At 42.2% G+C, this 15394-nt stretch overlaps 5 non-coding genes across 5 annotated transcripts; all 5 read right to left on the minus strand.

Moving 5' to 3' along the window:
• Positions 1-275: 275 nt before the first annotated feature.
• Positions 276-389, minus strand: LOC140306368 (U5 spliceosomal RNA). The gene has a single exon (XR_011915683.1). It is a non-coding gene; the product is annotated as a U5 spliceosomal RNA (small nuclear RNA).
• A 388-nt stretch (positions 390-777) lies between these two features.
• On the minus strand, positions 778-968 carry LOC140306099 (U2 spliceosomal RNA). Its single transcript, XR_011915459.1, has one exon. It is a non-coding gene; the product is annotated as a U2 spliceosomal RNA (small nuclear RNA).
• Positions 969-13267: 12299 nt separating this feature from the next.
• On the minus strand, positions 13268-13455 carry LOC140306205 (U2 spliceosomal RNA). Its single transcript, XR_011915556.1, has one exon. It is a non-coding gene; the product is annotated as a U2 spliceosomal RNA (small nuclear RNA).
• A 275-nt stretch (positions 13456-13730) lies between these two features.
• Positions 13731-13844, minus strand: LOC140306379 (U5 spliceosomal RNA). Its single transcript, XR_011915693.1, has one exon. It is a non-coding gene; the product is annotated as a U5 spliceosomal RNA (small nuclear RNA).
• Positions 13845-14255: 411 nt separating this feature from the next.
• Positions 14256-14445, minus strand: LOC140306064 (U2 spliceosomal RNA). The gene has a single exon (XR_011915427.1). It is a non-coding gene; the product is annotated as a U2 spliceosomal RNA (small nuclear RNA).
• Positions 14446-15394: the final 949 nt, after the last annotated feature.

The raw sequence follows: 15394 nt of genomic DNA on the forward strand, positions 1-15394 counted from the left end.
AACTGTCCACTGGTTCACGTCCGAGGGCCCTTCCTGGCACAATGCGCACTTGTAGCGGTGTTCTTTTTATGGCCATAGTGTCACTTTGCACCTCCGCCCACCCGCTGCACTGAGCACTCTTCAACCCTTTTAAATGGTATAACTTTACACTACCGCACGCTCCAGCGAGCACCATTCAAGCAACATCGGCACAGTCGCAACAAGTAAGGCGACTCTACTCAGAGAAGTCACTCTGCACAGTAACAAGATTTCTTTTGCACAGACAGAAAGGGCTTCACCCGCAAAGGTAAAGCCTGCCAAAAATAGGAACAATTCATTAGTGCTGCTCTCCACGGGAGTCTTTAGTAAAAGGCGAAAGACTTGTACATTATGAAGAGAAACCAGTGTACGATTATCCATCACTGCGGGAGCAGGGCATCAGGCTAGTTGGCATAGCCACCTTCCCCATGGTGAGCTTTGCTTGGTTGAGACGCTTGCTCCCCCCCCTTGCTCCTCGGCTGACCAAGTAGGAACAATCGGGCCCTATTCGATGGCTGCCTTGTCTTTTACTCTGTGCAAAAGACAAGGCAGCCACAAACAACACGGGAACACCGTATTGAGGCTTTGTTCTGACTGCTCATTCGGTGTCGCGTTTCTTTCAAGCAATTCTCCCGGTTAGCCCGCACTCGGCTCGCTCCCAGAGCCGTGTTAAAGTCTGCTTCGCATTCACTCTCTTTTCTCAGCAGATTAAAAGAAACTTCCATCCTGCACCGCTGTTTGCTTTTTCACAAGAGCAGAGGAGAGCGCACTGTTCCCAGCGGCACTGCAGTACCGGGTCGATGCTTGGAGTGAACGGAGTAAGCTCCTTTTTCAACTCCTATTGATAAAAATCCATTTAATATGTAGTCCTCGCATAGAGGACATATCAGACATTAAACTGATAATAACAGATACTACACTTGATCTTAGCCAAAAGGCCGAGAAGCGATAACTGTCCACTGGTTCCCGTCCGAGGGCCCTTCCTGGCACAATGCGCACTTGTAGCGGTGTTCTTTTTATGGCCATAGTGTCACTTTGCACCTCCGCCCACCCGCTGCACTGAGCACTCTTCAGCCCTTTTAAATGGTATAACTTTACACTACCACACGCTCCAGCGAGCACCATTCAAGCAACAACTTTGCACTCCAGCTTCGAACATCGGCACAGTCGCAACAAGTAAGGCGACTCTACTCAGAGAAGTCACTCTGCACAGTAACAAGATTTCTTTTGCACAGACAGAAAGGGCTTCATCCGCAAAGGTAAAGCCTGCCAAAAATAGAAACAACTCATTAGTGCTGCTCAACGTTGTACTTTGCAGTAAAAGAAAGAGCAAATCTAAAGTTTCAGGAATCCGAGAATAAGCTTACTTTCATGAGTTCTTCACGATTTCGGATTTTGCTATAAAATGAATTCCTTCACTCAAACTAAATTAAAACTGCTAAACCGCTAATCTGTTACATACAAGGCAGATGTCAAATTCACCGAAATAGGATCTAAGGGTATTTGGCCAATCGAGCTGTAGCAGCTTCGGTAAAAGAGTATAAGTTGAAGAGTTTGTGAATAAAGGTGTGCGCACACATAGTGAGTTGTAGGAAAATAGGCAGGGAGCAATGCCGGCTGGGGTATATGTTCTTGTATGTTGTCTGACTGTTTGATTTGAATGTGTTGTGTAAGTGTCCTGTTGAATGTTACATGTTTGGGCTTTGACACGCTTCACTGTGGTTGTTAACTGTGTGGTGTGTCCTGAAATGTTATATGTTTGGGCTGTGTGACATGCTTAATGCTTTTCAGTAGCAACCCACTTATTCATATATAGCAACTGACAACATAAGAAGTCCGGACATACTTTGATAGTAGTTGTAGAAGTATCCTTATTGATAATAGATAAACTAATTCATAGTGATAGAACAGTAGATGAACAGGTGCCTGCACATGTCTCATGAAAATAAAATGGGTGTATGATTGCTGACGGCAGAGCAATACTGCCAAACTTATGAGTTCTTGTGGCAAACTTGATTCAGTGTCTTGACGTGTATACGCTGTTTCGCTGACTTGTCACAAGAAACAAAGTGTGTTTGATAAGATCCGACCATTTTATTACGGGAGGATCAGTATGTATGGATTCTGATGTGACTGATAAACCTATTCGTATCTTAAGCATAATCTAATACGTGAGACAACGCCCTGGCACACAATCAAAAAAAAAAGAGAGAGAGCGGTTTTGTGTCCCCACAGTCCATAATGTAGAAAAGAGAGAAAAAAGCCTTTCTGATTTGGTGTGTGTGCTCACAGTGCAGAGTGTAGAGAAAAGAGAGAAAAGAAAGCCGTTTTGGTGTCACGGGTGTTGTGACTTACACACACACATTTCTGAATTGAGAAAGGAAATTATTTTAGAGAAAGCACTAGAGTTTAGATCCCACATTTGTTGATACGCATTCATTTAATTTTTCTTTTAATCAGTTTTAAAGTGAATACTAACTGAGAAATGAAAAAGGTGAAGAGTTTAGAAGCTTGGTTCAAGAGCAAAACTTGGTTTATGATCAGCTGAGTCTCTAAACAGAACAGCAAAGGGCTTCATCGAACATTTAAAAAAGATTCAGATTGTTAGAATATCCAGAATTTATAGGAATGGTGGTGATTACTCTTATTTTCTAGAATGGAAATAACTGCACCATGTCTGTTTTATGAATTTAAGGGGCTAAAAAGTTTTGTTCTCGTTTTTCTATGATTAACCGAATGTATGTGAGAGTCCAAACAGACAGAAGGGTTACGGCCGAGCGCTGGACCTTCCAAAAAAGATGAGACAGGCTGGACCTGTGCCATACTAGTTAAGACCTGCCTGTTGATAACAGGTTCTTTAAACTCTCACACACACAAACTCACACACGTTCGCACACATACACCCATACACACACACATTCTTGAACTTGCTGCAAGATTAAACATTTGCATTAACTGACTCCAGCAACTCTGAGTCTCATTGAGAGACTTTTCTCAACAATTGGGTCCTCAAACCAGATCTCAACGTTTTTTCCGCTTTCCAGGGTCGGAGCTGAAACCGTGCACGGGGGAGTCCAGTACTCCTAATGAAAGACCCCCTGCTGAATTGCGGTAATTAGGGGCCAGTGTCCACTGAAAGGGGGAAAAAGGGACGAGATCGTACTTTTGAATCAATGGCCAGAAGCCATTGGCAGTGCAGGCATCAACAATAATGGTGTTATTTCACCCATTAACACTTAAGGTACCTCATGCAGTGGCTGTGATATGGTTACTTAACAAAATATCTTTACCAGACATCTCTCCTACATAACAGTTCTTCTTTCACAGCCACACCTTGTTGTCAAGAGATGTGCTACACTTAATCCATCCACACTGCTACCTACCCCACAGATGGAAAGCCTCATGATTGCATGTCAGAAATAACCATCAGTGTTTTACCCAGGCCAGACTTAACTGATATACGTTATGAAAATGCAGAAATAACTATATTTATTCAACAGGTCAAGCAAAAAACCCTGATGGCACAAATGCTACAGGATTTGCAGTAGTAACACTCCACCTGTCATCTGGTTGGAGTGGTGTGTTTTCTGTGGCTGGAAGGGCTGCTTTTACTTTCTGTGAAACTTGAGATAGAACAGTGGAAAGGTTTCGACAGTAAGACAACATAGCATCATCACAAACAGTTGTGGAAGGGAGGGGTCTGGTTACAGGTCCCAATCCCAGGTTAGGAGGTCTGCCAAATAAAATTTCAAATGGGCTGAGATTCACTTGAGCTCTGATTCTCATTCTCATGTAGGTAAGCACAATAGGTAATGCTTTTGTCCATGGCAGACCTGTTTCTTCACAACATTTGGCTAACTTGGACTTTAATGTACCATTTTCTCTTTCCACAGCACCTCCACTCTGTGGATGATAAGCACAATGTGTGCGCAAGGTTATTCCCAGGAATTTACCAACCTCAGTCAATGCAGTGTTTACAAAATGTGTGCCATTATCACTGCTGATCTTCTCTGGAATGCCCCATCTAGGAATGATTTCTGTTTAGCAGTGCTTTAGTCACTGCATTACTGTTTGCATGTTTTGCAGGGAAAACTTCAACCCATTTACTAAACACGTCCACTATTACTAGTGCATATTTCTTTCCTTCAGCTGGTGTGAGTTCAACAAAATCCATCATCAAATGTTCAAAAGGTTTCTCTGGTGGAGGGTGTGCAACTTGCGATGTGTGTAATGCCTTTCCTACATTATGTGTGGCACAAACCATACATGACTGACAGTATTTTTGCGCATATGAACTGAACCCTTTTGTGAACCACTGAGCAGTGAGTGCATTCAGCATCCCCCCTTTTGACACATGGTCCAACCCATGTGTCAATTTTGAAAAATGAGGAAAAAAATGTTTAGGTAGACAGGGTTTACCATTAGGTCCCATCCAAACACCATCCATATGAGTTGCACCCACAGAGGACCAAATGCGTCCAGAGGACCAAATTTCATCTGCAGAGGCAAAAGTTTGCAAAGCATGGAGATCTGTGAGGGAGTCTTCTGCCTGCAAAGAGAGGGAAGAGAAAACAGGAAAAGATTTAGCTGCTTGCTTAGCTGCAGCATCAGCTCTGGCATTGCCACAAGCAACAGGATCGTCTGAGTTAGTGTGAGCCGCACACTTACAGACCGAGATTGCTGTAGGCAAAAGGATCGCATCAAGAAGATCAGAAACCTGCTTGGAGTTCAGAATAGTTTTACCATCTGATTTAAGGAAATGCCTGTGTTTCCACAGCGCACCAAAGTCATGAACAACACCAAAAGCATATCTGGAATCTGTGTAAATAGTGACAGACTTACCAGCTGCCAACTTACAAGCTTCAGTAAGTGCAATAAGCTCAGTAGTTTGAGCAGAGAAATGTTTAGGAAGAGAACCAGACAACAAAGTGTCATGTGAAGAACATACTGCAAACCAAACACAGTTAGTACCTGTGGCTGGATCACGCAAAGCTGATCCATCTACAAAAAGAATCATGTCAGAGTTTGGAAGAGGAGTCTCTAAAAGATCAGGTCGGGGTGTACAAACTTGTTCCAAAACAGCTTCACAGTCATGAGGCTCCCCATCCTCAGGAGTCGGAAGCAAAGTAGCAGGATTCAGAACAGTACAACGTTTAACAGTGACATTTGGCATATCACAGAGGTGTATCTGAGCCAACGAGCAGTTGAAAGATGTGAAGTTTTCTGCTCGAGAAGAATAATGGCAACAGCATGAGGAACCAAAACAGTCAAATTAGCGTAGCCCACAATATCTTGGGAGGCCAGGACAGCTTTCTCTGCAGCTGCAACAACACGAAGACAACCAGGCAGGCCTGCAGCCACAGAGTCCAGTTTTGCTGAGAAATGAGCCACTGGCCTTTGCCTGCCCCATGTTCCTGCATAAGAACAGATGTCATACAACCATGCTTCTCATCAACTGCCTGTATGAAAGGTTTATGAGGATCTGGAATGCCAAGTGTTGGTGCTGTTTGAAGAGCCAGCTTAAGCTGACTAAAGGCTGATTCAGCCTCAGGAGTCCATGGAACACGATCAGCTGACTGGAGGCCTTTACCATGGATAAGAGCACCTAAGAGAGCTTCGAGAAAAGAGTAGTTAGGAATAAAGTTCCTGCAGTAAGATGTTATACCTAAGAATGACATAAGCTGTTTTTTAGTAACCGGTTTAGGAATGATCTGAACTGCAGCAACACGTTTAGGAGAAAGTGAGCGCCCATCCTTAGAAATCACATGACCCAAAAAGGTGACTTCGTCCTGTACAAACTGTAAATTAGAAAGGCTGGCTTTATGGCCATAAGAATGAAGATGTTTCAACAGATTCAGATTGGTTGTAACTCTCCCCATAATTGATATAGGTAAGGACTTGCAACGAGAGAGATTGTCCTCTACTGTCTTTAATAATTGCACATAAATTAGCTTTGTTAGCTCTGAGAGCCTGGAGGAAATGTTTATGCCTAAATATCTAATATTTCCTGACTGTAAAGTGATCGCAGGTATATTCTGGACCCTACAGTTAATGGGCAGAACTGTGGTCTTACACCAATTGATAGAGTAGTCAGAAAGTGCTGAGAATTTATTTATGAGTGTGATCGTGTGAGTGAGAGACGTCTGTGAGTTCTGAAGGAAAAGTAATACATCATCAGCATAAAGACTTATTTTATGCTCAATATTTTGGGGTTGGTTGTCTTTAATATTTCTATCTTGTCTGATAGCAGCTGCTTAAGGTTTGATGAAAATAGCAAAAAGTGAGGGAGAAAGTGAGCAACCCTGTCTTGTACTTCTCTGCAGACTGAAGCTTGGAGAAGTTTGATCATTTGTCCTGACACTTGCATTTGGGGAGTCAGTTATTTTCTTGTGAGGAAATAAGAGGCTTTAATAATAATATCTTGCAAGAGAGAACAACACAGTACAGAATACAGAGTTGCTCTGACCACTGAAGCAAAAACACACAGTTATATTGCCCGCTCATCACGTCATCTGTTTTTGGGTATAATTGATTGTTCTTCTAACTTTCCTCCCCAACCATCAGTTGAGGTTACCCAGACACACTCGTAAATACCAGCCTAACCCTGTCCCCCCTAAAGTGCAGCTATCTCATTATAACAAGCCCACCATTGTAAAGAGGAATTTAAGAAAACAGGGCAGGGTGGTACCTTGCAGCTCGGTCATTTGCAGGTTATACACAGTAACACTCAATACAATGCATATAAGAATTATTTTCCATTACATTCCTCCCTTTTGATTATAATAATACCATTATATTAATCAACCCAAAAGAAACAAGGAAAATAATAACTTTATCTGTAAAACATCAGCCTGCATTTGCACACAACATGAGTTTAAAATGGAGGCATCATAGTAATAAAGGGTCCAATGATAAACAATCAAAACATGAACAATTAAACATGATTATCTTCATCCCTCTCTAAGTCAGCGTCACTAGAGGAAAAATTTTGAAAGCAAGAAAGTTATTTGAGTCATTTGGTCTTTTTCACACTGTTGTTTAGATGGACTACATAAAAGGATGTCATCCACATACTGCAAAAGAGCAGAGCCTGTGGTTGATTGAAGTTAATCCAGACTAGCTTTGAGGGCAGCATTGTAAATAGTGGGACTTTCACAGTACCCCTGGCATAACCGGGTAAAAGTCCAAGATCTCCCTTCAAACTAAAAAGCAAACCAAAATGGGCTATCAGGGTGCACTGGCGACAAGTCAACCACTGAGAAAAACTGTGCATCTGATGTAATTTGAGACAAAATAGTGTGTGGGTTGGGCACAGTAGGAGCATGTGGCTGAACTGCAGCATTCACCGCTTGGAGGTCCTGTACAAAACGCCATTCATCTGGCTGGCCAGCATCTTTAATCTTTTTAACAGGAATCAATGGAGTAAGCACAGGTGAATTTTCAAAAGGAACAATAACGCCTGTTTTCTGAAAAGATTGAAAAACAGGTTTAATCCCTTTAATTGCTTCAGGCTTAAAAGGGTATTGTTTTTTACATGGACAAAAGTCTGATTTAGGGGTGACAATTACTGGTTCACAGCCTTTTATCAACCCCACATCATATTTGCTCTTAGCCCAAAGATCATTGGGCACTTCAGCCAACATGGGTATCGAAGACAAATCTGTTTCAGATAAAAAACATGCTTCAAAATGTGATTCTGTGGTAGGAATTAAGTCCACAGTTCTTTGACAATGCATTGTACTCAAAAATGTTTTTTTGTATGCTGACAATCGTTCAGAAAACATCAAATTTGGATCAGCAGGTGAAACGGTCCACTCCATTTCTTTCTGACATGTAGCAACAAACTCTCCCACACCTTGTCACTGCCTGTTTGCGAGTACCACAAACATTAAAAAAATCGAAGTGCTCTGGAGTCAATAAAGTAGGCGCACATATTTTTTCACTTCTTCTCATAGTCATTGTCAGGCCCCAAAGAAATGTGTGATGTGCAGTGCAAATCAGTAGGTTGCATGAAATCAGAAAGGGGTGAAACTAACGCTTTTGCTTCTTCCACTAGTTGTTGTGAAAAAGGAGAGCTGGGAAGTTTCCACTCATAAGCATATGTAAGTGCCGATGAATCAAACTGCACTGCTGTGAAAACTTTGTCAGGCTGTAACATAACCTTAACACCCTCTGGTGTAGAAGTTAAAATAATGCCTAATTTACACATGAGATCACAGCCCATCAGGTTAATGGGACACAACTCTGATAACAAAAATGAGTGTTTGAAGGAGAGCTCAGTGACAACACGCAATGGGCATTGTCATTTTCTCCTTCACAACCTGGCCTGATGCAGACATACAGTAAACGTGGTTTCCACTTAACTTTGGAGGACAATCAAACTCCCCTGACGTCACTACTGATGAACATAAGTTCCTATATTCTGAGAGAAATATCTTTGCTCTAGGACGGAAATAGCATGCAAAACTTTACTACGTGAATCACAGTCGGCAAGCGTTGCTTCACTACACAGAGCAGGAAAAATGTGTGAGTGTGTTTGTGCTATCACCCATTAGTGGAGGCTCCGCTGCCACGTGACGTCCAGAACCTGCCTCCCACCCTCAGTCAGTCTTTTGCCCAATTTCATCACTTTTCAGCTGTGGACAGTCCTTCTTCCAGTGTCCAGTCTGGCCACAGTAAAAACAAATATTCGGATCATAGCTCTGGCGTGGCCCATTTCGACCTCCTCTCCCACACGTCCACGTCTTCGACTTCGGCCTCGTCCTCTGTTTACACCAACTGCGTAATACATGGTCATGGTTGCCAAATGCAGCTCCTTTTCACACTTGTCCCTTTTGGTTGTCTTACGCGTCTCAACTTGGTTCTGAGCATGGCGAGCATATCAGCGAACGTCAGCCAAACGAGGACCCTCACACCATCCCACGTAAATGTTCTTTACTTCAGTGGCGACATCTATATAATATTGTCTGGGTCCCGTTAAAACATGTATTTTTCCCATCTAATTCCTTGTTTGCTTTAAAACAAGTATTCCCCATTTTCTATCCCTTCAGTAGCCAACCAGTTTGTATGGAGTACACTGGAGCAACTTGACTGATCAGTAAAACACTGCTTTTGTTGTCACCCAAGGCTTCCCCCATCGGTTGTTTCACTGAGACACTACTGAGTAACTACAACTCAACACAGTTTATACACATAACATTCATATACATACTAACAAACAAACAAACAATAATTTATCGCAATTTTCTCATCTCTGTTTGAACGTACACCCAGGTAAATATTCCTGTAGTCTTCTCATACCGACTATGGACCCATTCATTGTTTAACTTCACTGTTTTGCAAATCCTAATTGAATATTACACATTGACATTGAACTTTACTGGATAAGCAGGTCTTCATTGCATTCAGCAGCCTATATGTGAGCATCTATGTGTAAGCTGTTCTTCTTTGCATTTATCAGCAGCAAGCAATTCTTCACTGCACATGCATATGTAAATAGTAAAACAATTCCAATGTGTTAGCGAAACCTTCTATATCACAGTGGTTTCTAAGATCTATTTTAAGTTCTTTGCCATCAGTGAGATGACATAGTTTACAAAGTGTGTCAAATTATCACTGAAGATCTTTTCAGGAATTTCAAATCTAGAAATGAGTTATTTTACGCGTGATTTTGCTACTGAGAGTGCATCTGCTTGTGCACATGGAAATATTTCAGACCATTTGGTAAAAACCTCTGTTGTCACTGAGCAGAATCGTTTCCCTTAACATTAATTTAGTTCAATGAAATCTACACAATAATGAAATAATGAAATCCAAACAAATATGTTGAAAAAGATACACTGGCTTAGGGAATTATCTTCGTTTTGGTCTTAGATTGCCCTGTGGAATGTATTTTGCACATATTTGACCTGCTAGACAAAACTTTATTCATTTATTTATTCTAAAAAAAAAAAATCAATAATTAGTAAAACCATATGCTGTAAAAACCTTGTTCATTATTGCTTCCATCCCTCCTGTTGAGACATGACATGGTGCGTGGCTCAATACTGCAGCATATTTAAACAAATTCTTTGGCAGTATGGTTTTCCTTCCGGTCATTCATACGAGTCTATTGTAGATGGCAATTGAATAACATCTAATAATGCTAAAATATTTGTAGTTTATACATTTAGCTGTGGATGTCAACATACCTGTTTTTCCAATGCTGTGTTAACACATGTACAGTTGAGAAGGCATACTGACTGTCAGTGTAAACGTTAACAACCTTTTTGTTATTTAATTTACAAGCTTCAGTTAAAGCTACCAATTCGACTGCTTGAACAGAGTAATTTTTTGGTAGTGGTTGTTTTAAGAAAACTTCAGTTTCTGTTACTACTGCAAATCCTGTAGCATTTGTGCCATCAGGGTTTTTTGCTTGACCTGTTGAATAAATATAGTTATTTCTGCATTTTCATAACGTATATCAGTTAAGTCTGGCCTGGGTAAAACACTGATGGTTATTTCTGACATGCAATCGTGAGGCTTTCCATCTGTGGGGTAGGTAGCAGTGTGACAACAAGGTGTGGCTGTGAAAGAAGAACTGTTATGTAGGAGAGATGTCTGGTAAAGATATTTTGTTAAGTAACCATATCACAGCCACTGCATGAGGTACCTTAAGTGTTAATGGGTGAAATAACACCATTATTGTTGATGCCTGCACTGCCAATGGCTTCTGGCCATTGATTCAAAAGTACGATCTCGTCCCTTTTTCCCCCTTTCAGTGGACACTGGCCCCTAATTACCGCAATTCAGCAGGGGGTCTTTCATTAGGAGTACTGGACTCCCCCGTGCACGGTTTCAGCTCCGACCCTGGAAAGCGGAAAAAACGTTGAGATCTGGTTTGAGGACCCAATTGTTGAGTTGCTGGAGTCAGTTAATGCAAATGTTTAATCTTGCAGCAAGTTCAAGAATGTGTGTGTGTATGGGTGTATGTGTGCAAACGTGTGTGAGTTTGTGTGTGTGAGAGTTTAAAGAACCTGTTATCCACAGGCAGGTCTTAACTAGTATGGCACAGGTCCAGCCTGTCTCATCTTTTTTGGAAGGTCCAGCGCTCGGCCGTAACCCTTCTGTCTGTTTGGACTCTCACATACATTCGGTTAATCATAGAAAAACGAGAACAAAACTTTTTAGCCCCTTAAATTCATAAAACAGACATGGTGCAGTTATTTCCATTCTAGAAAATAAGAGTAATCACCACCATTCCTATAAATTCTGGATATTCTAACAATCTGAATCTTTTTTAAATGTTCGATGAAGCCCTTTGCTGTTCTGTTTAGAGACTCAGCTGATCATAAACCAAGTTTTGCTCTTGAACCAAGCTTCTAAACTCTTCACCTTTTTCATTTCTCAGTTAGTATTCACTTTAAAACTGATTAAAAGAAAAATTAAATGAATGCCTATCAACAAATGTGGGATCTAAACTCTAGTGCTTTCTCTAAAATAATTTCCTTTCTCAATTCAGAAATGTGTGTGTGTAAGTCACAACACCCGTGACACCAAAACGGCTTTCTTTTCTCTCTTTTCTCTACACTCTGCACTGTGAGCACACACACCAAATCAGAAAGGCTTTTTTCTCTCTTTTCTACATTATGGACTGTGGGGACACAAAACCGCTCTCTCTCTTTTTTTTTTTGATTGTGTGCCAGGGCGTTGTCTCACGTATTAGATTATGCTTAAGATACGAATGGGTTTATCAGTCACATCAGAATCCATACATACTGATCCTCCCGTAATAAAATGGTCGGATCTTATCAAACACACTTTGTTTCTTGTGACAAGTCAGCGAAACAGCGTATACACGTCAAGACACTGAATCAAGTTTGCCACAAGAACTCATAAGTTTGGCAGTATACCTTTTCTTACCCGCTTTTTACAAACTATGCTCGGACATTCAAACCTTCTTCTAGCCAAACACATCCACTCCTGATTTTGTTGATGTATGGTTGGGCATTCGAACCTACTTGTTGCCCGCTTTTCATTAATTATGGGTGGACATTCACACCTTGTCGCAGCCAAACACCTCCGCTCCCTGTTTTGATCATGTATGGTTGGACATTCGCACCTTTTCTCACCCGCTTTTTGCAAACTATGGTCGGCCATTCACAGCTTCCTCTCCACCATACTTGTATGGTGGGATATTCACACCCACTTGCATCCGAAGACCTCCGCCCCCACTTTTGTTGATATTTAGTCGGTCATTCACACCTTGCCCGTTTTCTTGCCGCCAAACACCTCTGATCTCGCTTTTGATGATGTAAGATTGGGCATTCAGACCTTGCTTTTCCTGCTTTTCACCAACTATATATATAACATTCACACCTTCTTGCAGCCGAACACTTCCGCTCCACCTTTTAGGTATCTATCACACCTTTTTTTTCACCGCATTTTATAGATTATGGTTGGAAATTCTCAACCACTCATCCGAAGACCTCTCCTCCCGCTTTTGTTAATATATTTGAACTTTAGTCAGACATTCACACCTACTTGCAGCCGAACACCACCTCTCTAGCTTTTGATGATGTATGGTTGGGCATTCGAACCTACTTGTTGCCCGCTTTTCATTAATTATTATTAATAATAATAATTATTCACACCTTGTCGCAGCCAAACACCTCCGCTCCCTGTTTTGATCATGTATGGTTGGACATTCGCACCTTTTCTCACCCGCTTTTTGCAAACTATGGTCGGCCATTCACAGCTTCCTCTCCACCATACTTGTATGGTGGGATATTCACACCCACTTGCATCCGAAGACCTCCGCCCCCACTTTTGTTGATATTTAGCCGATCATTCGCACCTTACCCGCTTTTGGCAAACTATGGCCTTCTTGCAGCCAAAAACCTCTGATCTCGCTTTTGATGATGTAAGGTTGGGCATTCAGACCTTGCTTCACCTGCTTTTCACCAAATATAGTCGGACATTCACACCTTCTTGCAGCCGAACACTTCCGCTCCACCTTTTAGTTTTCTATGGGGCATTCACACCTTTTTTTACACCGCATTTTATAAAAACACCACAGGAACACCGTATTGAGGCTTTGTTCTGACCGCTCATTCGGTGTCGCGTTTCTTTCAAGCAATTCTCCTGGTTAGCCCGCACTCGGCTCGCTCCCAGAGCCGTGTTAAAGTCTGCTTCGCATTCCCTCTCTTTTCTCAGCAGATTAAAAGAAACTTCCATCCTGCACCGCTGTTTGCTTTTTCACAAGAGCAGAGGAGAGCACACCGTTCCCAGCGGCACTGCAGTACCGGGTCGATGCTTGGAGTGAACGGAGTAAGCTCCTTTTTCAACTCCTATTGATAAAAATCCATTTAATATGTAGTCCTTGCATAGACATATCACATATTAAACTGATAAGAACAGATACTACACTTGATCTTAGCCAAAAGGCCGAGAAGCAATATCTGTCCACTGGTTCACGTCCGAGGGCCCTTCCTGGCAAAATGCGCACTTGTAGCGGTGTTCGTTTTATGGCCATAGTGTCACTTTGCACCTCCGCCCACCCGCTGCACTGAGCACTCTTCAACCCTTTTAAATGGTATAACTTTACACTACCGCACGCTCCAGCGAGCACCATTCAAGCAACATCGGCACAGTCGCAACAAGTAAGGCGACTCTCCTCAGAGAAGTCACTCTGCACAGTAACAAGATTTCTTTTGCACAGACAGAAAGGGCTTCACCCCCAAAGGTAAAGCCTGCCAAAAATAGAAACAATTCATTAGTGCTGCTCTCCACAGAAGTCTTTAGTAAAAGGCGAAGTACTTGTACGTTATGAAGAGAAACCAGAGTACGATTATCCATCACTGCGGGAGCAGGGCATCAGGCTAGTTGGCATAGCCACCTTCCCCATGGTGAGCTTTGCTTGGTTGAGACGCTTGCTCCCCCCCCTTGCTCCTCGGCTGACCAAGTAGGAACAATCGGGCCCTATTCGATGGCTGCCTTGTCTTTTACTCTGTGCCAAAGACAAGGCAGCCACAAACAACACGGGAACACCGTATTGAGGCTTTGTTCTGACTGCTCATTCGGTGTCGCGTTTCTTTCAAGCAATTCTCCCGGTTAGCCCGCACTCGGCTCGCTCCCAGAGCCGTGTTAAAGTCTGCTTCGCATTCACTCTCTTTTCTCAGCAGATTAAAAGAAAGTTTCATCTTAGGCTCCCTGAAACTTCCATCCTGCACCGCTGCTTGCTTTTTCACAAGAGCAGAGGAGAGCGCACCGTTCCCAGCTCACTGCAGTACCGGGTCAATGCTTGGAGTGAACGGAGCAAGCTCCTTTTTCAACTCCTATTGATTAAAATCCATTTAATATGTAGTCCTCGCATAGAGGACATATCAGACATTAAACTGATAAGAACAGATACTACACTTGATCTTAGCCAAAAGGCCGAGAAGCGATAACTGTCCACTGGTTCACGTCCGAGGGCCCTTCCTGGCACAATGCGCACTTGTAGCGGTGTTCTTTTTATGGCCATAGTGTCACTTTGCACCTCCGCCCACCCGCTGCACTGAGCACTCTTCAGCCCTTTTAAATGGTATAACTTTACACTACCACACGCTCCAGCGAGCACCATTCAAGCAACAACTTTGCACTCCAGCTTCGAACATCGGCACAGTCGCAACAAGTAAGGCGACTCTACTCAGAGAAGTCACTCTGCACAGTAACAAGATTTCTTTTGCACAGACAGAAAGGGCTTCATCCGCAAAGGTAAAGCCTGCCAAAAATAGAAACAACTCATTAGTGCTGCTCAACGTTGTACTTTGCAGTAAAAGAAAGAGCAAATCTAAAGTTTCAGGAATCCGAGAATAAGCTTACTTTCATGAGTTCTTCACGATTTCGGATTTTGCTATAAAATGAATTCCTTCACTCAAACTAAATTAAAACTGCTAAACCGCTAATCTGTTACATACAAGGCAGATGTCAAATTCACCGAAATAGGATCTAAGGGTATTTGGCCAATCGAGCTGTAGCAGCTTCGGTAAAAGAGTATAAGTTGAAGAGTTTGTGAATAAAGGTGTGCGCACACATAGTGAGTTGTAGGAAAATAGGCAGGGAGCAATGCCGGCTGGGGTATATGTTCTTGTATGTTGTCTGACTGTTTGATTTGAATGTGTTGTGTAATGTGTCCTGAAATGTTATATGTTTGGGCTGTGTGACATGCTTAATGCTTTTCAGTAGCAACCCACTTATTCATATATAGCAACTGACAACATAAGAAGTCCGGACATACTTTGATAGTAGTTGTAGAAGTATCCTTATTGATAATAGATAAACTAATTCATAGTGATAGAACAGTAGATGAACAGGTGCCTGCACATGTCTCATGAAAATAAAATGGGTGTATGAT

The sequence above is a fragment of the Leuresthes tenuis genome, unplaced genomic scaffold (genome assembly GCF_036924035.1).
Source record: "Leuresthes tenuis unplaced genomic scaffold, fLeuTen1.0.hap1 SCAF_4, whole genome shotgun sequence".
Lineage (NCBI taxonomy): Eukaryota > Metazoa > Chordata > Actinopteri > Atheriniformes > Atherinopsidae > Leuresthes > Leuresthes tenuis.